Source organism: Eptesicus fuscus, chromosome 11 (genome assembly GCF_027574615.1).
Source record: "Eptesicus fuscus isolate TK198812 chromosome 11, DD_ASM_mEF_20220401, whole genome shotgun sequence".
NCBI lineage: Eukaryota > Metazoa > Chordata > Mammalia > Chiroptera > Vespertilionidae > Eptesicus > Eptesicus fuscus.
In genome coordinates this window covers 81,035,681-81,060,523 of record NC_072483.1, presented here as the reverse complement: position 1 = coordinate 81,060,523, position 24,843 = coordinate 81,035,681, and the positions used below count along the sequence as shown (strand labels likewise).

At 40.9% G+C, this 24,843-nt stretch overlaps 1 long non-coding RNA gene across 1 annotated transcript; it reads right to left on the bottom strand.

Moving 5' to 3' along the window:
* Positions 1-12,537: 12,537 nt before the first annotated feature.
* LOC129150770 (uncharacterized) lies at positions 12,538-17,911 on the bottom strand. The gene is made up of 3 exons (XR_008557524.1): positions 17,828-17,911; positions 17,236-17,378; positions 12,538-13,046 (listed from the first exon to the last, which is right to left on the bottom strand). It is a non-coding gene; the product is annotated as an uncharacterized LOC129150770 (long non-coding RNA).
* Positions 17,912-24,843: the final 6,932 nt, after the last annotated feature.

The window sequence follows — 24,843 nt, the reverse complement described above, 5'->3', positions numbered from 1 at the left end:
AACCTAATGAACAATATAAACTAATGGAAAAAAAATAGACCCAGAGACACGGAGACATCGATCAGACTGTCAAACCTCAGAGGCAATGCAAGGGAGGGTGGAGAGGTGGGGGAAGAGATCAACCAATGAACTCATGTGCATATGTGAATAGCCCATGGACACAGACGGTAGGGTGGTGAGGGCTTGGGGGGAGGGGGGAAGTGGGGGTTGGAGAGGGCAATGGGGGAAAAAAGGGACATATGTAATACTCTCAACAATAAAGATTTATTTAAAATAAATAAGTAAATACATTTCTTATAGCTAGAAAAAAATTACCTAGCACTTAAATTTTTTAATATAACAGTTATGTTAAAATATAATTCACATGCTATAAAATTCACTCATTTGAAGAGTACAGTTCAATGGTTTTTAGTATATTCAGAGTTGTACAACCATCATCACTATCAGTTTTAGAACATCTTCATCAATGAAACCTCATGCACATTAGCAATCAACACACAGTTAATCCATTTGATTTATTATGCATTTGAAACCAAAAAAGAAACCCTTGCCCATTAGCAGTTGTTCCCCCTCCCCCACAATGCTCCCTCCACTTCCCCAACCCCCCGGCATCTCGGCCTCTGGCAGTCATTAATCTACTCTTGGTCTCTAATTTCTGTTCTGCTCATTTTATAAGACTGGCATCATACAATGTGTGGCCTTTTGTGATTGGCTTCTTTCACTTAACCTTATGTTATTAAGGTTCATCATTGTAGAATGTGTCAGTACTTTATTACTTTTTATTGCCAAATAACATTCCATTGTAAGGACATACCACATTGTATTTATCTGTTCATCAGTTGATGGGCCCCAACCTTGATTTTAATGACAGTTCTGATGTTACCTCCTCCAGGAGGTCTTTCCTGGCTCACCTCTATCACAGAATTGTGAGAAATTCTTTCTTCCCTCTACCACTCCAATATAACACTGTAATGGCAGGGATGTGCCTTTTATTGTTGCACTAGAGGCCCGGTGCATGAAATTTGTGCATGGGTAGGGTCCCTAGGCCTGGCAAGCGATCAGGGCTGATTGGGGCCTTCCCACTGCCGGCCAAGGCCTTTCTTCCTCTGGCTGCTGGCTGTCAGCCGGGGTCTTTCCTCGTTCCGAACCATCCCCTGGTGGTCAGCGCATTTCATGGCGAGCAGTCAAACTGCTGGTCGGTCGAACTCCCGAGGGGACAATTTGCCTATTAGCCTTTTATTATATAGGATTTCTGCAACTTGGCAACAGGCCTAGCTTGGTGTGGCCCACCTTCAGCTGTCCCTTCTGGATGTCCCCTTTTGCACATCTGCCACCATCTATCTTATCATTTATGTTGATTCATAAAATAAAGGAAAAAGCAAGAATATTTAGTAAACGTCATGTTATTTCCATCCAGGTAGCTAACATAGTGTTATATTTCCTTCAAGTCACTTCCTCTTTTTTTTTTAAAAAAAAGGTATTAAGTCCTAGCCAGTTTGGCTCAGTGGATAGAGTGTTGGCCTGTGGACCGAGGGGTCCCAGGTTTGATTCCGGTCAAGAGTACATGCCTGGGTTGCGGGCTCGGTCTAACGTGCAGGAAGCAGCCTCTCATAATTGATGTTTCTATCTCTCTCTTCCTCTCCCAAATCAATAAAAATATATTTTAAAAAAAGGTATTAAAACTTTGAATAACTTGTGTTTCCTTTGATCACCAATCTTAGCCATATCCCTTCCCCTTTTTGAGGGAGAAATTTTTAAGGAAACATGGCAAGAACATGCTATGTGATTATTTCTAAGCAACCATCTCTGAAGGCTTCTGAACAAAACCATGAAGCCCATAGAAGACATCAGAATGGGTCCTGCAGGGCACTTTCTGAGATTCAGACAAACATTTCTATATTGGAGATAATTAGAAAATGTATGAAGTTTCTGCCAAATTAAAGATTTGATGAGCATTATTTTGAAGAAAAATGGCCACTTTAAGTGTTAATCAAGGATGACTAGCTTCTTCCCAATTAATAATGATTTTACTGTTTCCAGATGATGTGGCTTAAGTTATGTAAATTTAAACACTCTGGAAGAAGCATATTCTTTTTTTCTATGTTCTTTTCTTTTTTATTATTATTTTAAAATCTTTATTGGTGAGATTATTACAGATGTCTCCCCCCGCCCCCCCCCCCCCCATTACTCCCCTCCACCTGGTTCCCGCCCTGCTCCAGGCCTTCGCCATCCTGTTGTCCTCATATTTCAAATCATTAATTTGATTCTCAGGATCCTCTAGACTACTGTTGAATCCTTATATATTATTCTTTATTTCAGTCAGTGTATGCTTAATTTCTGACTGGTCCTTTTCCATTTTTTTTTTTTTTTTTTTGCATTCTCACTAAGATCCTTGAAAGTCTCACTGAGTCCTTGGAGGTTTCTAGAAGATTCTTGAGTAACCTTATAACTGTGGTTTTGAACTCTATATCCAGTAGTTTGCTTTCTTCCATTTCTTTCATTTGTGATATGTTTCTTAGTCTCCACATTTCGGCTGCTTCCCTGTGTTTGTTTCTATGTGTTGGGTAGAGCTGCTATGTCTCCTAGAGATGATAGAGTGGGCCTATAGGATACAGTGGCTCAGCCTCCCCAGTCACCTGAGGTGGACACTCTACGTGCACCCCTTAGTGGGCTGTGTGCATAATCTTGTTGTAGTTGAGACTTGTTTGCTGTTGGCGTCACTGGGAGGAATTGACCTCCAGGCCAATTGTCTGTGAGGACCAGCTGCAACTACAGTGGGAGAGCTGTTGTACAGGAGACACCCTTGTGGAGCAGGACTTGCTTCAGTGGGGCTTTGGTGCTCACTAAATCTGCCCCTTGACTGTCACTTATGGATGTGTAGAATTATAATCTGGTATGGTCTGACACTGACCACTGGGTACACTGGCTCTTGGGTCTCCAGGGAGGAGTCAAGTCAGCTACTGCCTGAGGTCACCCAACAGGAGCTACAGAGATATCTGCAGATTCCTCCTCTTTGTATCAGGTTTGGAAATGCCCAGATGAGGCCCAGCTGTGAAACAAGGCAGGCTGGTGCTGGTGCCAGGTCTTGGGCCTTTTATTGATAGGTTTGGGGCTCTATGACCCAGCTGCAGCTTGTTTGACATTTTCAAGGACAGGCCATTCATATGCAAAATCCACTCCACTCAGGTTGGTTGGAACTGCAAATTGGATGGGGCGGGATCTCAGGGAATCACCAAGGTGGAGCAAATGGCTGCCAGTAAGCCCTGCAACCAGGAAGGTCCCAGCATAGGAACAATGACTCCTACAAGCATCTCCATCTGGAAGAAAGCTGCCCCCAAGTTCCTGCCCTGATGCCAGGCAATCCAGTTCCTCCTTGTGTGTGTCTGTGTCCCCCAGAGTCTCGTCCTGGTACTGGAGCTCAGAGGAAGCAGGACCTTGTAAGTTCAGTTCGTGGTGCCTGCTTTTTAAGAGGAGCAGCTAGGTCTCCAGCATCTTCTGTGTCACTGAGCCACAATCTGCACTGGTTTTTATGGCCCATAGTTATGGAGACTTCTTTTCCCAGTTCTGGGACCCTGGGCTGGGTGTCTGTATTGGTCTGGGACCCCTTGCACCTCCGGGCAGCAGAGAGGTGCAAAGACAATCTCCCTCTCGTTGAAAAAAGTGGCACACATGGGTGCCAGACCAGCCCGTTCAGCGCCTCTGTGTCTCCTATCCATCTTTGTGTGCTTTCTTTTTTACTTCTCTAGTTGTAGGACTTCCATTCAGCCAGCTTTCCAGCAGTTCTGGATGATGGTTGTTCTGTATTTTAGTTGTAATTTTGATGTGGTGTGGGAGGCAGAGAGTACAGGCATTTGCCTCCATCTTGGTCTCTCTGTTTTTTTGAATCATAATACTGCTCATTTACTTGCCATAGGTGAGACTGGGCAAAAAATTATTTTAGTTATGTGCAGGTATACTGTGGGCACAGATTTTTTATATAACAGGGTAAGTGCTTAAAATATTTTTAATGCAGATTCTATGAATTAAAATTACTCTATGAAATGATCATGAATCCTGATATCCTTCCTCAACACCTGTCCAATGGGAAAATTTTGGATTACATCATCAATATGTGACCTATCTTTCTCTTGGGCATAGAGAAGGGTTTACATTATACTAGTATAGTACATAGGGCTTAGCATTCATGCCAAAGTAATTATCTTTTCCTTCTGAACCACAATAAAACCACATGAAAATCATTCAAACACTTGCTTGAAATGCAAGTGCATGGTGTTAAATGGAGGCATTGAGAGCTTATCCTGAATAAAGGAAGAGGGCCCATTCTTTATTATTTTATTTTATTTTGTTAATCCTCATCCAAGTATATTTTTTCCATTGATTTTTAGAGAGAGGGAAAGACAGAGAGAAATATCCGTATGAGAGAGGCACATCGATTGGTTGCCTCCTGCACGAGCAGTGACCAGGGCCTGGCCCGGGGAGGAGCCTGCAACGGAGGTGCCCTTGACCGGAATCGAACCTGGGACCCTTTGGTCCACAGGACGACATTTTAGCCACTGAGCCAAACCGGCTAGGGCAGGGCCCATTCTTGGAGCAGAGCCCATTCTGGCTGTGAATCTCTCAGCCTCTGAATGAACATAATGATCCTGCAAGTTGGGTCAGCGTTGGCACCATCTCTGTCTCCCCACATCCTTCTTGGCCACCAGATCGTAATAGAACATTGTATTAAATATTGACTTAAAATTTCTCCAAAGTTGGTCATTTCCACTCCTGTGACCAGTAACCTAGTCTAGAACTTCATCATCTCAAGCCTGATTTATTCTAAAAGAAGTGGGGGCTCCCAGAATAATGGAATGAAGATCTCTGTAAATCTTTCCCTTCATAAAAACATGGCAAAAATGGTCAAAATAAACTTTTTCAGACTGTAAATTAACCAAAGGCTTGCAATAATGTGAGAAATGTTTATTCAAGAAAAACAATTGAATCTCAGGACAGTGGGCTTTGTGGCATTTTAACCTGTCCTGCTTTCATCACCCTCTCCCATATCTGCCTTGCAGATATTTGAAGGGGCAGACTGTGTATGAAGCTCCTCAGAAAGTTCTGTCTCCAGAACACTGACACTATTTGACATATCTTGCAGCTCTCTGGAAAAGCTCAATGAGCCCGGCTGGTGTGGCTCAGTGGTTGAGCACCGACCTATGAACCAGGAGATCGTGGTTTGATTCCTGGTCAGGGCACATGCCTGGGTTTCGGGCTCCATCCCCAGTGGGGGGGCCTACGGGAGGCAGCCGATCAATGATTCTTTCTAATCATTGATGTTTCTATCTCTCTCTCCCTCTCCCTTCCTCTCTGAAATCAATAAAAATATTTTAAAAATAAAAAGAAAGAAAAGCTCAATGAGGGGAGTTGTTAATTTTGTCCTGACTTTGAGTTTAATCTGTGGAAAAGCTCCATCCTCAGGGCGTTTGTTGAAAACAACCAGAGGCAGTTGTTTAACATCACAGCTGTGATGCCAGTTGGGAGAAACAGGACCCCAGCCAAGACTTAAAAGGCAGATCTGAGGAATGGGGTGTTGAAAAACTGATATAGTCTCGAGGATCTAAAAGGCTCTACAAATGTGCGAGGCTGTGTGTATTCCTGGGAAAACTTGGGGGACCCCAGTCTCACACTTCTGGCTGACTAGAGGCCCTGCACAAGCAGGAAGTGACGGCTAAGGCAGAGCTGTAAACTGCCTGAGTGTCAAGGTCATGCCCTAACATGTCTACACACAGAGCTTCTCAGCAGAAGATACTTATTTGTTCAAGGCATTTAAGAAAATCTCTGACCAATTATTAGCTGACCACTAAGCTAGTTGGTCAGAGAATTCAGTGGCTGTACCCTACAGAGAATAAATAATTTATAGAATTAATCTAGTCAGGTCACTAAAGTAACAAATAGCAGCAGCAACAACAATAAAATAGCAATAACAACAGACCTGAGGGTGGGGAAAATCTGACTTCCAGAGTTGCCACATTATATCATCTATAATGTCCAGTTTTCAATGAAAAAGTTTAAAATATTTTCAAAGAAAGATAAAAGTATGGTTGATACATAGGAAAAAAATCAGTCTATAGAAAGTGTCCCTGAGGGGTCCAAATGTTGCACTTACTAGACAAAGACTTTAAATCAGTCCTAAGTATATATATATAATTTATGACTTAAATATAGAAATAAATATTTATAAATATTGATTTTAGAAACATATAAATATAAAGAATTAAAGGAAAATGTGTCTAAAAATGTTTTACCACCATGCAGGAGGCAGCGGATGGATGATGCTCTTCTCTTATTGTTCTATCTGTTCTATCCCTCTCCCTTCCTCTCTCTCTATAAAAATCAATAAAAACATATTTTAAAAAAATGTTTCATCAGGGAATACCAATAAAGAGAAATTGGAAAAAAGAACCAAATAGAAATTCTGGAAGCTGAAAAGCTTATACATCTTGTCCTCTTTACTAAGTGATGTATGCTCCTTTAAGATGTAATTATTACATTTTTGTGTCCCTCAACATGTCTAGTATAATATATGGTTTTTTGCTTAGCACTTAGAATACATAATTTGTGAATATATATTTATTGTGTACTTGTCTTCCCTACTAGCTTAGAGATTTCATGAGAAAAGGGACTTTTCTACTTTACTCACCAGTATCTATCTAGTATCTGATTTAATATTGGGCTGACATTAAGTTTTCATAAAGTATATGTTGCATAAATAAATTACAAACAAATTAATGAGTGAAAGGAACTATCATTTGATGAGCATCTGTTACATATTAGGCACTGTGCTAGAATTATTTATCTAAATTTAGGCTCCACAACCACTCTAGGATGGATATCATTATTTCTATAATTCAGTCACTAATTTTCTTATCTTGTAGGTGGGAAAGAACATTAATAAAATTGGTTCACTGTTAACATTCACGTGATCGCTAGGGCAGGAAATTCTGGACTTCCCTGGTTCTCCCTACTAGGCATGACTGGCTGAGTGGTTTCCTCCTAATCTTTGCAAATGAGCATCCACATAAGTCCAAAAGTTTGTTTGAGTCTTTGCATAAGATTCACAATCATACACTCCGTGTGAGGCCTGTAGGGGAGCAATTCCACTTGGCACCCTGGCAACCTTATGCATACCCACATAAATCACACAGGCAAATGCCTGAAAGACAGTTAATGTGAGTCTTGGCAGAATATGCCTTATTATTCTCCCAGAACACAGGAGGATAGAAGGTCTGTGATGAGCTAGGGCCATGGTCGGCAAGCTGCGGCTCGCGAGCCACAAGCGGCTCTTTGGCCCCTTGAGTGTGGCTCTTCCACAAAATACCACGGCCTGGGCGAGTCTATTTTGAAGAAGTGGTGTTAGAAGAAGTTTAAGTTTAAAAAATTTGTCCCTCAAAAGAAATTTCAATCGTTGTACTGTTGATATTTGGCTCTGTTGACTAATGAGTTTGCCGACCACTGAGCTAGGGCATTACCCTTACCCAGAAGTTTTGACTTCAGGTTAAAGACATTAGTACACTATTAAAATGTTTTTTTAAGTGTTTTCTCAAGGCCATCTCCCTTGACTTTCTCATTGCCTTGGAGTACTGCTGAGGTATGAAGCTTTTGCCTTCCCCCTTTGGAATATAGCTATGAACTACAGTGGTCGGCAAACTGCGGCTCTGTTTGACTAAGGAGTTTGCCGACCACTGACTTAGACTCTCGATTCCAATAATTACAGGCTGTTGTTGTTCCTTGTGATTAAGCCCCTATCCCAGTAGTCGGCAAATTCATTAGTCAACAGAGAGGCAAACCGTGGCTCGCGAGCCGCATGTGGCTTGCGAGCTGCAGTTTGCCGACCACTGGACTAGAAGACCAAACAGTGTCAGTCTAGAGTTAGCTCTCAGCGATGGGCTGTGCCACAGCTTGTGTTGCAATATTCTGGTCCTTATTGTTTGGGGGCCTTTTTTATTGTGTGGACAAGGATAAAGGGAGTTGGAGTTTGGCTACTCTTTTGCCATCCATGTCAATAATAACCTGTCTAAATCTAAAAAGTCCTAGTTGAATCCGTCAGCCAACCTTGGCCTTGATCTTCCTTGCTGCTGTGTGATTTACAGGACCCTGATCCAGAGTGGGAGTCCTCGCAACCTAGACCCGTGGGCTGTACCTTCTTTACCTGGTTGAGCCTCCCTCCTCTGTGGAACTCAGCCCATAAGCTTTTAACTCAAGATCTCGGTTATTTCTCCTATATATTTTTGAATTTTCAAGACTTTGTTGTGGGTTGTGAGTCACTTTTTTTTTCAACTTTGAAAGTCAAGTAGAAAAATATCTTGAGGATGGAGAAGAGAAAATTAATTGAGAGGTATACACTTGGAGTGTCAGCTTGCTTTTTTTAAATGATTGGCCTTGAAAAAGATTATACATATATGAAATTATACATAATCATTTTTATACTACACATAAAATTATGTATAATAAATTATTTAGAAAATATATACTATAAATAATTATATATTATGTATAAAATATATAACTTAATAAATTATATATTATTAAATTATAATTTATTATATTTTAATATCATATAATATTATCTATAATAAGTGTTACATATATTTAGAAAACAGATATTAAAATTCAAACCCTAGCATTGGGATTCTGGAAGAGCTAATCTCTTGTCAACTCCCATGAAGTTTTTGGCTTATTATGCAAAAGAGGGTTTTCCTCTTTTGTTCCTTGAATTTCATTAAAAATCCTCTCTAATAAATTGCTATCGCAAGATCCTATTGGGGGGGGGTCATACAGAGAGAGAAAGAGAGAGAGAGAGAGAGAGAGAGAGAGAGAGAGAGAGCATATGTGTTCACACGTGTGTTTTTTCTTAACTAGGAGAGGTAGGGGAGGGGAAGTCCTATTATATGGGAGAAAACTGTGACACAGAGAGGTTAGATGGATTGTAATTACTCAATAATCAATGTGCTGAAGGAGCATTGTTGTCCCAGCAGCATTTCTGATGTCCCTATTCTGCACCTGTGCATCCCTGACAGAGGCTTCTGAGGACACTGTGTTTGGGGACTAGTTTTCCTTTAGGCTAATTACTAGGGAGCTAAGGCCACTTTCACCCCCTTCCCAGCTAGAGTGCTGTCACGGGGAGAGTTGTGGCCACCAAAATATTTATTTCTAGGACATCCCCAGCTACCTGAAAGTCATTTGAAAAGTTTACTCATTGATATTCAAGGCAGAAATGTTGAGTGACTTTTAAAAAACCAAAACCAAAACCAAAACAAAAAACACAACTTTAAGAAATTTAAGTTAGCAGATAAAATGAAGTTACCTGTTTATTGTAAAAATTTTGAAGCTCTGGAAAAGCAAACTGAGAAAATTGAAATTGTTCATAATCCCATCATTCAGAAGTAATAGTGTATTTTGGTATACACTGAGTGGCCAGATTATTATGATCTCTGAATGCATAATAATCTGGCCACTCAGTGTGTGTGTGTATATATCTATATATCTACATATCTACATATCTAATATATCTATATATCTATATATCTACATATCTACATATCTACATATCTATATATCTATATATCTATATATCTATATATCTATATATCTATATATCTATGTATCTATGTATCTATATATCTATATATCTATATATCTATATATCTATATATCTATATATATCTATATATCTATATCTTAGAAGCCCGGTGCATGAATTTGTGCATGGGTGGGGGCCGGCCAGCCTGGCCAGGGGGAGGGGACATGGGCGGTTGGCAGGCCTGCCTGCTGGTTGAATGCCTGGTCAAGGGACAATTTGCACATTAACTTTTTATTATATAGGATATACACTGAGTGGCCAGATTATTATGCGTTCAGAGATCATAATAATTTGGCCACTCAGTGTATGTTTTCCAGATCCACATTGTAATGGAATGATTCTATAAATGGGTATGAAGTATTGCTTTGTAACTAGCTTGTCCTCCTACTAGATACATTATGAACATCTTTCCTTGTCATATTTTTCTCCATTTTTTAAATGGCTGTGCAGTATTCCATTGCATGGGTGACAAAATGTCTATTTAAATGGTTCTAGATTATTGTTTTCAGTTTATTTTTTTCAAGTATAAAAACCCTGCAACTAATATTTCTATAGATAAAGCTTTTTGAATATTCATGATTATTTTCCTGGGATAAATTCCTAGAAATGAAATTTTTGGAACAAAGCCTATGTGCATTTCTAATAAGTGATTTTTCAAATATAGATTAAATTGGTTTTATAATTAGTTGTTCTACCAAAACAATGCAGCAGAGGTTTTAGAAATGGCTCTTTCTTATATTCGTCCACAATCAAAAGCTGAGGCTTTCATATTGTCATGTCCAGAAAGGTGATTCCACTGAGGAAAGAAAGCAATATAGTGCAGATATACATTTTTCTGGTGGTCTATCTTTTTAAGAGCCTCACGCTCTACCACCTGAGCTAGCCAGGCACTTCCAGGTCTATCTTTTTAAATTGTGTGTCTGCCCCAATAGAATGTAAGTTCCATAAAAGGAAAGACATTTTTTATGGTTTGTTTATTGCTTTGCTTCCAGTGCCTATATCTAACACAGAGTAGATCCTCAATAAATAATTGCTGAATGAATAAATTAATGACTGGGCTTTTTATAGGTGCTGTAGCTAAGGCAATACACATTGAGGTTATTAATGAGTGCTTGAATGGCATGGTGCTAAGTAGAGGTCCATTGGTGGGGTAGTGGTGAGGCAGGAATTGTAAGTGAATTTTATTGTATTGGTTGTTAAGAAAATTTTTTTTAATTGCATGTGTCAGTTCAGATCTTCCAGGACGAAACACTGGGAAACACATGAAGAGACTTACTGTGAAACACACCTGTCCCATAAATTACCTGCGAAATAGAAGAGAAGAGAGGAGCTAGAGCAGTTAGACAACCTTCAGATGCAGTGTATGTCTGATGCCCGTGAAAGGAGAGGAGGAAAGAAAGAGGGTTGGGTGAGAAGAGCCACAGGCTGTGGTGCAGTCTGATAAAGTTTTGGGCAGCCCCAAAGGAGCGTCAGTACAAAGATGGTGCATAGTAGAGTTCCATATTAGACAAAAATGACTCAGTCACTGGCTGGGGGCTGTTCGGGAGGCTGATGGGCTCACCTCAAACACTTACTGGATTCTGAAGGTGTTGCAGCTAGAAGCTGTCAGGTAACGGCACTCCTAACTACTGACGTCCTCCTCTTCCTCCTCCTCCTCCTCCTCCTCCTTCTTCTTCTTAAGTTTGCCTTTTCTTTATTTTTTAAATTTCTTTATTGATTACGGTATTACATGTGTCCTTATTCTCCCATTACACCCACTAACCGCCCCCCATGCCCTCACCCCCCTGTTGTCTTTGTCCATTGGTTAGGCTTATATGCATGCATACAAGTCCTTTGGTTGATTTCTTCCCCTTGCCCCCACCCTCCCCTACCTTTCCTCTGAGGTTTAATGGTCTGATCGATAGCAGCTTCTTCTTAAAGGGAGACCTAAGAGGCACACCTCCATGGGTAATGGGCACCACAGTCCTTTCCTTGAACCATGCAGCTCCACACTTCTCCGTATACATGTGGGGAGCAGCGTCACCAGGTGTTGTTACAGAGTTACTGTCTCTAAGCCTGCACCTTAGCAGGCTGTTGCTTTTTGGATGGTATTGTGTATGACATGACCAGTGGGTCCCATGGTCATGAGTCCATTACTGTACTTCCTTTGCAGTGAAGTAGTTTGGATGCTATATTGTGTAATTTCATAGCTGCAGATTAAGTCACTCGAAGTCCCCAGAACTTAATACTCTGATGGGTCTTCTGGACCCACATGATATATGCATCCCAGCATGCCCAATTCCCTGAGCCTTTCAATTACTTTGTCCACCTCCTGCCATAGCAACTCACACATTTCAAATTTACTTAGCATGGGCCATTGCTTTGTCCAGGTTTTCAAAGGCTCCCTACCAGTGAGTTTGCCCCATTCCCTTGAGTTCTTCCTTGCCAAGTGTTAAATCTTGTGTTCTGAGAGAGTGGCCCTAAGTCAATAAATTCTTGCTTGTGGGTATAGGAGTTGATCAAGCACACTCAAAATCCAATCCTATGGTTTCTGCTAGCACATCCTGGAGAATCCTTGCAGCTCCTTTAGGGTGTAATCTCCTCTTTTCTAATCCTTTCTGGCAAGAGCCCAGTTGTATTATGCTGGGATTTCATTCATTCTAGTGATCTATCTGGAAACCCGGTGAGGAGATAGAGTCAGTTTCTGAGTGGGGGATGTTTTGTAGGGGAGAGATCTCTGCAGTATCTTTCTGCACAGGGAAAGTCCCAACTCACTATGGGGACTTGTGGAGAAAGTGCTAACTCTTAATGGGGAGGCATAGGTAGTGTCTGAAGTCTGAGGGTTCAGAGTAAGCTACAGAGCCAAAGTCTTTTTCCCATGGTCCTGTATTTTCTCTACAGAGCCCTGATCTTAGCATAACAGACTTGGCTTGGCTGAGTATTCAATAGTCTTTGAAGTATGGCTGTCCCGAATTTGTTCCACAGCTGTGTCTGATCTTTCAGTGCAGGAGATGAGTCTCATTGTAAGTTGTCAGAGAGGTCTGTTGGTGCTCACACTTATTTTTTAAATGTTAACTGCCTTCAGTTTCTAATGATCCCTTCATGTCCCTTAATCATGACCAGCCAATTCCATTGTCCTTATATGTGTTGTTCACTCTCAAATGCCTGAATTATTGTACTGGCCAGAGAAGTCTCCTCCACCAGAACCCTCTTCTGAGTCACCACTGGTAAAAGTTGAATGAATAGGCTGCTACCTGGTGCCAGTGACCATCACTGGGTCTGGGGCAAAGGGTCATCATTTGCAGCTGGGCAGTGAGTAACAGTCCTGAAAGTCCACTCTGCTATCAGCTGTCTTGGACCACTCTCAGCATTAACTGACTGAACTTGGATCTGCTGAGAAGAAGGTGTCAGGCTGAATTGGGCAGCACAAGAAATCCATGGAGTGACCCTGTGAAATATAAAAGGGAGAGGGATAGGAATGGGGGTAGGTAAGGAGAGGGAAAGGGAAGATAAATTAAGTAGGAAGAGTCGTCAAAGCTCAGTCGACTCAATGGAGAGCTCTGGCACAGAGACTGCTGGTAGAGGGTCCCATGTTGTGCAGATGACCAATCCCTTGCACACATGCCATGCTCGGCTATTGGCTTGGGCTGCCAGGAAGAGTGTGGCACATCTTGAGGTACTGTAACTGGAGGATGTCAGCTAACTGCATGCCATATGCTGATTGGCAAGTTCTTTCTCAAAGATAGTGTCAATTGGCACACATTGTTGGCTGCCATACCACATCAGTGATTTACATATACACCCAGGTGTGGTAGGTTGATAATGACTCTCAAAGATACGTTCACCTCCTGATCCCCAGAACTTGTGAAATACTTACTTTATAAAAAGAATCTCTATAGATATGATGAAGATAATATTACCCTAAATGCCACCACAAGTGTCTTTACTAGAAAGAGGCAGAGGGAGATCATTCACACACACACACACACACACACACACACACACACACACACACACAGACACACACACACACAAACACACACACACACTGAAGACAGGTAGAGATTGCAATAATGCGATCAAGGAATGCCAGCAACTATCAAAGCTGGAGAGACAAGGAACAGATTTTCCCCCAGAGTCTCAGCTCTATTTCAGACTTTTGGCCTCCAGAACTATGAGAGCATAAACTTCTGTTATTTTAAGCCACAAATTCATGGTTGGTTATTATAGCAGCCATGTGATGCTAATATACCAGGTTTATAATATTATTTATATGAGATATAATTCAGATGCCATAACATTCACCCTTTAAAATGTATAATTAAGTGATTTTTTTTCCAGTATAGCTACAAAATTGTACAGCCTTGACCACTACCCAATTCTGGAACATTTTCATATCTATTATCAGCAGCTCCCCAATTCTTCTTACCCCAGTCCTTAGCTATCACCTTTCTGTTTCTATGGACTTGCCTGTTCTGAAACCTGCATGTAAATGGCACCATACAAATGTGGCATCTTGGTCTGGCTTCTTTCACTTAGCATAATGTTTTCAAGGTTCATCCATGTTTTAGCATGAATCAGCATTTCCTTCCTTTTTTATGGCCAAATAATATTCCATTGGATGGGCATTCCACTTTTAGTTTATTTGTTCATCAGTGATGGACATTTGGGTATAATTCCTTGAAATCAAATTTCTATGAGGGTGATTTTTCTATTAGAATGTTTTGTTACGCAGATGTCACTTTGAATCACCTTTCCTCTTTATATTTTGAATAAATTCCAAATCTGAGCTTCCTCAATATTTCTATAGATCCTTAAGTAGGGGGCGTGAGGAAGGCTGAAATTTCCAGTCACCTCTAGTTCCTATTTCCTGCATTGGCAGCATTCTTGCTCTTTGTTATGAATATTGAGGCTGGTTCTCTATCTCTGTGTTGATGTGACGCCAAACTGGGAACTCAACTCTTTTCTTTTCCCTCCATTTCATTTCCAACCTTTGTTGCAAGTGACAAAACAAACAAACAAAAACCCATCCTGATCAGTGTTTCTCAAATTTTTGGACCCAGAACCTCTTTATACTCTTAAAAATTATTGAGGATCACAAAGGGCTGTCTTTTGTTTGATTATATAGGTTATATCTATTGAGATTTATTACATTAAAATTAAACCGGAGGAAAGTTTAAAGTATTTATTAATTACATTAAAAATGGCAATAAAGATCCCACTACATGCTGACATAAATAATACATCTTTAACAAAATGTAACTATATTTTACAAAACGAAAACATCGGTGAGTGGCATTGTTTTACAATTTTTCAAATCTTTTTGGTGCTTAATAGAAGACAGTTGGGTTTTCATACCTCCTCTTGCATTCGATCTGTGGCTGTCATTGACTTATGAGGAACATTTGGCCTCACAGAGATGTAAACGGGAGCAAAAGAGGAGTATTATAATAGCCTTGCCAGGTAGTTGTGGATATTTGTCTTGGAAATTACACCAAACTTGACAAGTGGTGGTTTTGTAAAGGATAATTGTAAAGTGGAATCTAAAACCATACCAATGATCTTTTTATACTTTGTTACATTAAAATCCATTGGCCTGTTTTGCACTTTGAATGGATTTTTTTACCCAGGCATGATTCTGTTACATTATGCATTGGTCATTTGGAAAATATTGAGTTTACATAGATCTTCCAAATGTTTCATTATACAATATCAAGAAATCACATTTGTTTATATTGCTACCAATTTTCATCAGAAAAATCCTTAAGTATTGATAGCCCGTTAAACTCACAGTATTGAATACAGATTTCTAAAACCCTAATTTTTACTTGAAAGCTTGTATTTTATCCTTGGCAGCAATATTGTCAGTTGTTTTCCTTGAAGCTAAAGGCTCACTTTATTTTCAATAAAATGTCTGCCAAAGATTCCAATCTGAATAAGCATGCTTTGCCTGCCAGCTGTTCTTTCAAATAAAACGGTATCACATGAAAAGGCAGCTAGTCCAGTTTGTAAATCAATGCACAATCGCTCTTCTTAGAAACAACTATCTTACGTGAGCGTACAGTAGTTCTTTATGTGTACTTTCCGTTTCACCTTACAGACTATTTAACAGGCATGTACTCAACAGTCCATGTTTAATAAACTTAATAATTTGTACTGATTCATCAAGGGAATTGTTAAGTGAAACCTACTTTTTAAATTTTTTTTTTTCAATAAGTGCATTTTGGTAAAGAAATGTAATGACCCCTAGCACAGTTTGGAGCCACTGTCTTGATAGGTATGTAGGGACCAGCAGAGTCACTCACTATTGTTTTGTGCTATCAATAGAAATGCTAACATGGTAGGGCAAAAAAGCCTCAATGCCTTAGTAATATTATGAAATTGCTTCTTTATCTCATGGATGCCACGAAAGGGTCTCCAATATCCCCCGTGGTCTACGGGTCGTGGTCTGGAGCTGCTGCCTTAGAGTATCTTTTCCCCCAAATGCGCTGCTCCTAAGAGCTTCCCTCTCCATCCCAGCCATGGAGCCCTGAGAGTGCGGGCAGGGGGCTGCAAATGTCACACTTTTGAAGTTAGGAGCGAGACAAAGAAGCTCTGACCTGTTTAGTCTACCAACTACCTATTTATCATCTGCTTTGTTTGCTATTTATATTGCTTGGCTCACATGGTTTACATTATAAGCTACAGCAGTGAACTCATCAATACAATTTTATAAATATTTTATAGTTGGTATGAAATAGATTGATGAGATAAAGATAATCTTTCAGCTTGACAAATGAAGCTGTTCAGCTTCTATAGAGCTATAGGTGGTCCAGGGATAAAAGTCACTTCCAGAAGCAAAGAACAAGGGCAGCAATCAATTCCGGTATCTCATACTGGCAAAATCCAGGTTGGTGTTCCAGAAGTAATTATCATTAGACCAGCATCTGATCGGCTGGCATTTTCCACATGAATTCTGTTTCTATGAATTGCTGTTCAAAATGGATTACGTTCAGTATTGATAAGTAACTTCACAGGACACAGAAGTCCCTTGTTTTCCTTAAGCACATGTTTCAATTTAGGCCCGTTTCAGTTTAAGCATCAAGATCAGAAAGCTGTTATGTGGGTGGGGAGTTATACCAGAACAATTCTTATTATGGTCCCAAGGATATACAAAAAGGGAATTTCAGTGTTTTTAAGTGATATGAAAGGACTTGCTTTATTCCAGCAGTAGTCACTGAGAAAAGAAAATAGACACCCACAGAAAATACTACATTAAGGAAACAAAGATGTGCTATGCAGTTGCCTTGAGAGAGGAAGGGGAAGGCTTGATCAAATCCCTGTTAGGATTTCTTCTAGATCAAGTGCTCTGGTCCTAAGAATTTAATTCCCTGAATTCTTGTCAGGGAACTGATTTGAAACAGGGACCCTGACAATGGCAATGCAGCTTATCCATTCAGACAGCATTTTTCTTTTTGGTGTGTTTTTTTTTAATGAGGGTCTGCTATATTCTAGGCACAGTGTACTTGATCTGATGGTAAGTTATGAATAGATGTCAAATCTGAGTGTCATAATTTACTGAACATTTAATGATAGTTCAGCCATATAGTGGTGTGACATAGGAAAATGGACTTTTATTTACTTCCACTCTGACTTACCTGCCCTTGGTCCTCTTCTTAGTCTTTCACCCTCTTTAATCCATCTCCTTACTCCCCCCTTCATCACGAATATTGACTGACCGTCATGATAGGGATACCATCCTGAACAAGGCACAGAGGTCCATTTGCCTCTTGCAGTCTAGCTGAGGAGACAAAAATTAGACAACTAATTGCATAACTAATTGCAAGTCTGATAAGTCTAACAAAGGAAAAACAAAAGGGCCATGTGGGTTGGGACTTACATGCTGCCTTGTGTATAGGTCAGGCAGCCCATGTGCAAGCCCAACGGCCAGGGGACATATGAAACTACATTAGAGTGCAGGATGGTTGTGGTTTGCCGGAGACTGAGAGCTTCCTGGGACATGGGACTGTTAGTGCTCAAGTTGGAGAAGTCCTGGGTGAGTTGATTGCACTAAGCGACCCCCCCACCCCAGGGCATGTTCTCTCCAGAAAAAGGCCCTAGATGCCTTTGGAATGGATGAACCTTACACAGGCACCTGGTAGTGATACAGAATTTCCCTTCCTCGCCATGGAACGGGGGTGGAATACAAAGGGATGGATTGTAAAATGTATGAACTTCGTCACAGCAGACCTGAGAGCAGGTCTCTGCCACCACAGAACATTGTTTGGTGTGGCGTTGGGGGATTTCCGGTGGCCTCAAGCTCAGTGAGACTTCTTCAATTACAGACAGTGGTATGATTAAGTGACTTTGCCATGGTTACCGAGCTAGTTGAGAGAATAGGTGATGCGGGTCTGGTTTCCATGGAAACGGATTCTGCAATGAAGATTCTGTTGCCAAGGATTTATTAGAGCTAGCTCTTTGGAGTGAGGGAAGCAGGGTTGGGCAGAGAGAGCTTGAACAGTGATGCAGCTGTCTCAGAGGCAAGCCTTAGCCAGGAAACCAAAGTGGGACTGAGCCTTCAGAGATGTGTGAACTGAGGCAAGAGGTCTGGGTCCATCAGTCCTTATATGTAGCCTGATTCTGGGAGGAAACAGAACCTTTTGGCTGGCGGCCCTTTCTTTCATTCAGCTGAGGCAATGAGTGCTTAGAAGAGGGGGTCGGGGTGCACACGGTCTAGCTTATCAGGTCTTTGGGTTTCAGTTCAATGTTTCCATGACACCATGTGTCACTACTTATCAAGAATTGCCTGTAGACATCTTTAGGCTTTTGATTTAGCGTGTAATTAAATACATTTTCTGCCTCCAGAAATACGCTGTTTGGTAATATAAAATCATAAAGTTGTTAATAATGAATGAATCTGTAGGTGCAAATGGGATGTAATTACTATGTAGTGCTTTCACTGAGCAATCCACTGATTATTTCAGGTGGAAGCTGACATTTACAATATAAACTGTGATGTGCCCATGAGCAAAGAATCAGACATTTTATAATGCCAGCACTTGCCAAGCACAATGTGAGATGACATTTCCCTGCTGCTCAGGAAGTGTTCTGTGGACTTTTTAAGAAATTTCAACACAAAGTTAACAGGGAGTTGAGAAAATGTGTCTAAAACTTAATTTTAAAAGATTAACATCCATCAATTGTTTGGTAATAAACGTCTGTGGAGTGAAGGTTTCGGACTTTGATTTATTCAATTTGGGCTTTTCTTGAATGTCAATATAGCATACTGTAACAAAACAAACACAAATGTGTGTTTTGTTATATAAAATTAGTACATTGAGAGTTGAGTTTGTTATAAACAGAGGAATTGCTTCTTTTGCCTCTAAATCTGATATGGGGAAATGGCAGAATAGCTTTCTTCACACCTGGCTGCACCTTAGAATCGCCCCGGGGACATGAAAATGTTCAGGCCCCACCCTGCACATTATAAATTAGAATATTGATGTGGGCCCTAGTGTTTGTATTTTATCCAAAGTCTTAAAGCAATTCCTATGCAGGTGGCTGGGCACTAGTCTAGTGTCCTGATAGATTTTTGGGAGGTGCTGGCATAGACAGCGATAGCTGCAGGCCATGTTTTGTTGCACATTACTTCTTTATTATGATAAAACACACAAAATGTACCATTTGAACCAATGGTAGGTGTGCAGTTCTGAAGCCTAAGTACATTTACATTGTTATGTAGACATCACCACCAGTCATCTTCCGCAGCTGAAACTTAGCATCCATTAAACAATAACTTCTCATTCTCTCCTATCGCCGATCCCCGACAACCACAATTCTATTTTCTGTCTCTGTGGATTTGATTAGTCTACATACCTGATGTAACTGGAATCAGACAGTATTTGTCCTTTTGTGGCTGGCTTATTTCACTTAGTATTAATGCCCTCAAGTTTCATCCATGTTGTAGCACATGTCAGTGTTGCCTTTCTTTTTAAGACTAAGTAATATCCCATGGTATGTATGTACCACATCATAGATGGACTCTTTTGGCTTTGTGAATAATGCTGCTTGAAAATGGCTGTGCAAATATGTTTGAGTCCTTGCTTTCAGTTCTTTTGGTTATATACCCAGAAGTGGGATTGCTTGATCATATGGTAATTTTATTTTTAATTGTTTGAGGAATCATCATAACATTTCCCATAGCTGTTGCATCATTTTCCATTCACACCATCAGTGGGCAAGTGTTCCAATTTTTCCATATTCTCACTAACACTTGTTTTTTTTTCTTTTCCTTTAAATAATAGCCATACAAATGGTGTGAAGTGGTATCTCATTGTGGTTTTGATTTACATTTCTCTAGTGATTTGGGATGGAGAGCATCTTTTCATATGCTTATTAGTCATTTGTATTATCTTCTTTGGAGAAATGTCTATTCAAGTCCTTTGTTTATTTTTTCCAGCTTTATTGAAGTATGATTGTGTGTAGTGAGAACACTTGAGAATAGTCTCTTAATAAATTTTAATTATATACTACATTATTATTAACTATAGTCACAAGGGTGTACATTAGACCTTATAATTAAAATACTTTGTGTCCTTTGACCAACATCTTTCCTTTCCTCTCACCCCTCAGCCCCTGGCAATCACCATTCTACACCATTGGCTTTGAGTTTGATTTTTTTAAGATTCCACATGTAAGTAAGATCATGCAGTATTTGTCCTGTGTCTGGCTTATTTCACTTGCCACAATGTCCTTCTGTTTCATCCATGTTGTACCAAATATCAGGATTATTTTTTCTGCTCCTCCGAGTCTGTGTTAAAGAAGTTCACTAAACTTCTTTAAGAGGGTTATTCTGCATTCTTTGTATTAGTTTGCTCTGGTGGTGTCATGTTCACCTGATTTTTTGAGACTCTTGATTCTCTATCTGTGCATTAAGTAAGCAGTGCCCTCTTCCAGACTTCACAGGTTTGCTTTGGCAGAACAGCCCTCCACTGTTCAGCGTGAGGTTTTGGACTGGTCAGCTGGTAGCATCCTTAGTCAGGTGGGGCTTGCTATGGGGTCTATTTTTGGGCAAGGCCATTGCTGGAGTTCTGAGGTGTGGGGGTGTGTCGCTGGCTGGGAACAGTTGGATAGGACTGCTGGCTTGGTTCCCTGTCCAAGTGCAGCTATAGACTGGGCTCTGCAGAGTGGCCTGGATTCCCTGGCCATGCTTACTGATTGATTGGGTGGGAAGATGGAGTGGGTGTACCCTGAACAGTGGGCAGGGTTATGAATTAGCTTCCTTTCCCTAGGTAGGGCAGAAGAACAGGCTTCAAGGCCCCTTGCTTGGGGTCTTAAATCAGGGAGAACAGCTCACCAAGCTCCGTAGCTGGACAGGACTGCTGTCCTGTCCCCGCAGATGGGCAAAGCTGCTGGCTGGGATTTCCACTTGGGTGCAGCTGCTAGTAGAAACTCAATCTGCAAAGACGCAAGTGCCGGTTGCTGTAAGCCCTGTTCCCTTCTCTGTCACAATCCGATTTCAAGTACTCAAGCCCCACAGATTCCACTTGAGATCCCTGCGAAGTGAAACCCAATCTTGGGGGAGCCAGATGACCACACTGGGGTCTCTATAGGCGTGGGGGCCCCTCTCATTGTGGCGCTGTGCCAGCCCAGTTGAAGGCGATGTGGTCAGAGGGAAGCCCCTCTTCTTACCATTCTCATGCAGTCCTTCTCAGTTTCTGTGGTCCAGTGGGCGCTTCCGCCTCACCCCTGGGATTTTTACAATGGTGTCTCGAGCCTATGGATACTTGTTAGTTGGTTTTCTTGTAAGGGAGACTGAAGTTAGGAACAACCTATGTCACCATCTTTCTGACTGCATTTTGCATTTGATTTATTGCATTCTTCAGCTCCTGTCTGATATTAAAAAAAAATGATTCCTGTCTTCGTTGAACTTTTTATTTTGTTCATGTATTGTTTTCTGATTCCATTGAGTTGTCTATCAGTGTTCTCTTGGAACTCACTGAGCTTTCTTAAAACAATTATTTGGAACTACTTGACAGGCAATTTGTAGATCTCCACTTTTTTTTAGAACTGGTTCCTGGAAAATTATTGTATTCCTTTGGTGGTGTCATGTGTCCTTGACATTTCATGTTCCCTGAGATTGTGCATTGCTGTCTTCGTGTGAAGAAGCAATCACCGCCTCCACTGCTACTGACTGCCTGTGGGAGAGAAATTCTCTCATCACTCAGCCCTCTTAGGGATTCTGAGGCTCTCTCTGAATCTCCATGGATGTGCCCACTCCACACCTCTTGCTCCTTCCTGGGGGTGGGGGGTGGGGGTGAGAGAGGAACTCCTAAGATCATTTGGGTTTTCTTGATCCCACAAAACCAGGCTGAGAGCCCCCAGGACAGTGCTCTGAATTGCTCAAGTTTGTGTGCTTTTTCCTAAACCCACGGACTCCGGTTGGCTGTCTGCATAGACTCGCATGTCATCTGTAAAGGCTCATTCTCATGCCATCCCCAGAGCGTACGTGTGAGCCAACCATGGCAGGGTGTATGGGTGAGGCACTTGGAGCACTCGAGGTACCCATCGGCCAGTTGAGGGTGTCTACAGTCAAAGTGTCCCTGGTGGCTATGAACGGGCTTCTTGATGGAATCCATGAAGTTGTTAGTAGAATCCATGTTCTTTGATGAATTATGAGCCCTGCTTGCTGTGCTCCCAACGTCTTCCAATTTTTCAGTTGTGTCAGTCATCTTAGTATTCAGTGTGGAGCAAGAAAGAAGTGGGGTTCTCGGACAGTGTTCCCTGCGTAGCCAGGGAACCCGGGTGCTCACACAGTATGCTCTCCCTTCTCCTTTTGGGAGAAATTGCAGATTGTGGGAGTGTCTCTTGGCACTGAGCTATACTGCCTTGGGGGAGAGCTGACTGGGATAAAGTGGAACTATTCTTCTTAAGCGGTACTGCCTTGGGGGAGAGGTGATGGGGTAAAGTGGAACTATTCTTCTTACCCTCTTCAATGCATGTAGCTTTGGATGTTGTGCTCCAGTGGTGTGCTGGAACTTCTTCGCTGGACTCCTGAGCTTTCACAAAGGTACTTCTATCTGTGGATGGTTATCAGAATCAATGCTCGTAGGGGAGAGATATTCGAAAACTCCTATTTCATCGTTTTGTTGATGTCGCTTGATCCTTTGTCCATTTATAAAAGGGGGTTGTTGGAGTTTTTGTTGTTGTTATTGAGCTGTAGGATTTCTTTATATATTCTGGATATCAATCCCTTATCAGATATATATGATTTGCCAATATTTTCTCTCATTCTGTGAGTTGCCTTTTCACTCTTTTGTGAGAGTTGTTTGTTTTTTTTAGTCAGCTAAATTTGACATTTTACATAATGCTTGTGATTTTTGTATATAGATAAAGGAGATAGTATAATATTGAAGCTGGGAAACGCTTCTCCTTTACGGGGCCAGGCGGGACAGCCCTTGGAAAGAGATCATCATTTCTTGTTCAAAATATACTTCTGTGTCTTTCCCACTTTATTTTTTCATCAATATTAATTTATTAATTTCCTAAGTTTGTTTTTTTGTCCAGTTCGCCTTTTGTTGCTGCTGCTGTTGTTGTCTAGCCTTTTTACTGTTTTGATAACGTCCCTTGACACAAAAAAGTTTTTAATTTTGATGAAGTCCAACTTGTCTGTTTTTACTTTTGTTGCCTGTGCTTAAAAATATATATTTTTTTAATTTATTTCAGAGAGGAATGGAGAGGGAGAGATAGAAACATCAATGATGAGAGAGAATTATTGATTGGCAGCCTCCTGCACACTCCCTACTGGGGATTGAGCCAGCAACCCAGGCATGTGCCCTTGACTGGAATAGAACCTGGGACACTTCAGTCCGCAAGCGGACACTCTATCCACTGAAACAAACCGGCTAGGGCTGTTGCTTGTGCTTTTGGTGTCATAACCAAGAAGTCATTTCCAAGTCCAATGTCATGAAGCTTTCCCTCTGTTTCACTAATGAAATTGCACAGTATGTACTCTTTTTATGTCTGACTCCTTTTGCTCAACATTTGTCGGTGAGAGTCATCCACGTTTTTTACACGTAGCTGTAGTTCCTTTATTTTCATTTAAACTTGAAGTTGATTCCTTACAAGCAGCCTTTCCTCTAATTTTTAAAAAAGCTGGGGATGTGTTTTACTTATATCTCTTAAAAGCCATATGTTTATCAATATGCATACTCTGTTGGCTCAGTCATTTGTAGATCAACCCGAATCTGTAGGCTTTCTGTAGTCACAGAATTGTCCTAGGCAACTGAGAAAGCCTCAGCCACACGCAAATAGAAGACTATCTAGGCAGGAAGGTAACAAGATGGTCTAGCAGTAGGTACCAGGCATAAATACTAATATTAGCGTTTTCCCTGAGACCTTCCAGAGAATGTTATGATTTAGTGGAAAGGTTATAATCGTGAGGGTTTCAGGTCCTATGTCAAGCCGGAAGTGCAAAAATTTATGGGCACATGCACCTTTCAATATCTCTCAAATCATACAGTGTAGATAGGTGACTGCTAGTTTTGAATTTGTGAATAATTGGTTTCAAATCTGAAAAAGCAGTGTCTTGCGGGGAGTTAGAATACTTCTCATTTTATGAAGAGCATTGAATTGAGCTTATCTGTGCTGAAGAGTTCATTGTGCTGAAGAAAAGCCAGTGAATTGGCATGTGAACCGAACGCCGCTTCACACCCAGGACCCACCTTTCCCCCAACTAATCTCCCCTCCCCTCCTCTTTCTCTTTACCTCCCTTCCCACTTGCTCTCACATCTGCTGGAACTCGTTGCAGAATTCATTGTTCAGGCCAACGCATTTTGACATAACTGGCAGGTTGATGACTCATGTGACTAGTTAAGTTAATCACCAGTTAGAAGTCTGTCATTATAGTACCACATTAAAGCTATCAAAACTCAAATGTCTTTTGAACAAATTTTCTTCCCCTTGTCTTCAGCTTAACATCTCATTTCCATTTGAAATGAGAGGTTCCCCCAAACTGTCTTTTCTGTCTTGCTCACTATGCTGGCTTAATTCAGAATCTTTACTGCTGAGCTAATTGGAGTTGGAATGCTATTTCCTCTATTTTGGAAGAGATATAACATGGTTGGAATATGGTTTACCAGTAAATAATATAGTTTCTGCAAGATGTACCTGTTTTGCAGTAAGCACAATTATCATAATCATTTTGGGGGCATATAAACTGTTCAGATCAGGGTTGGGTCATAGGTCTTTGGAGCTCAAAGGGGCTC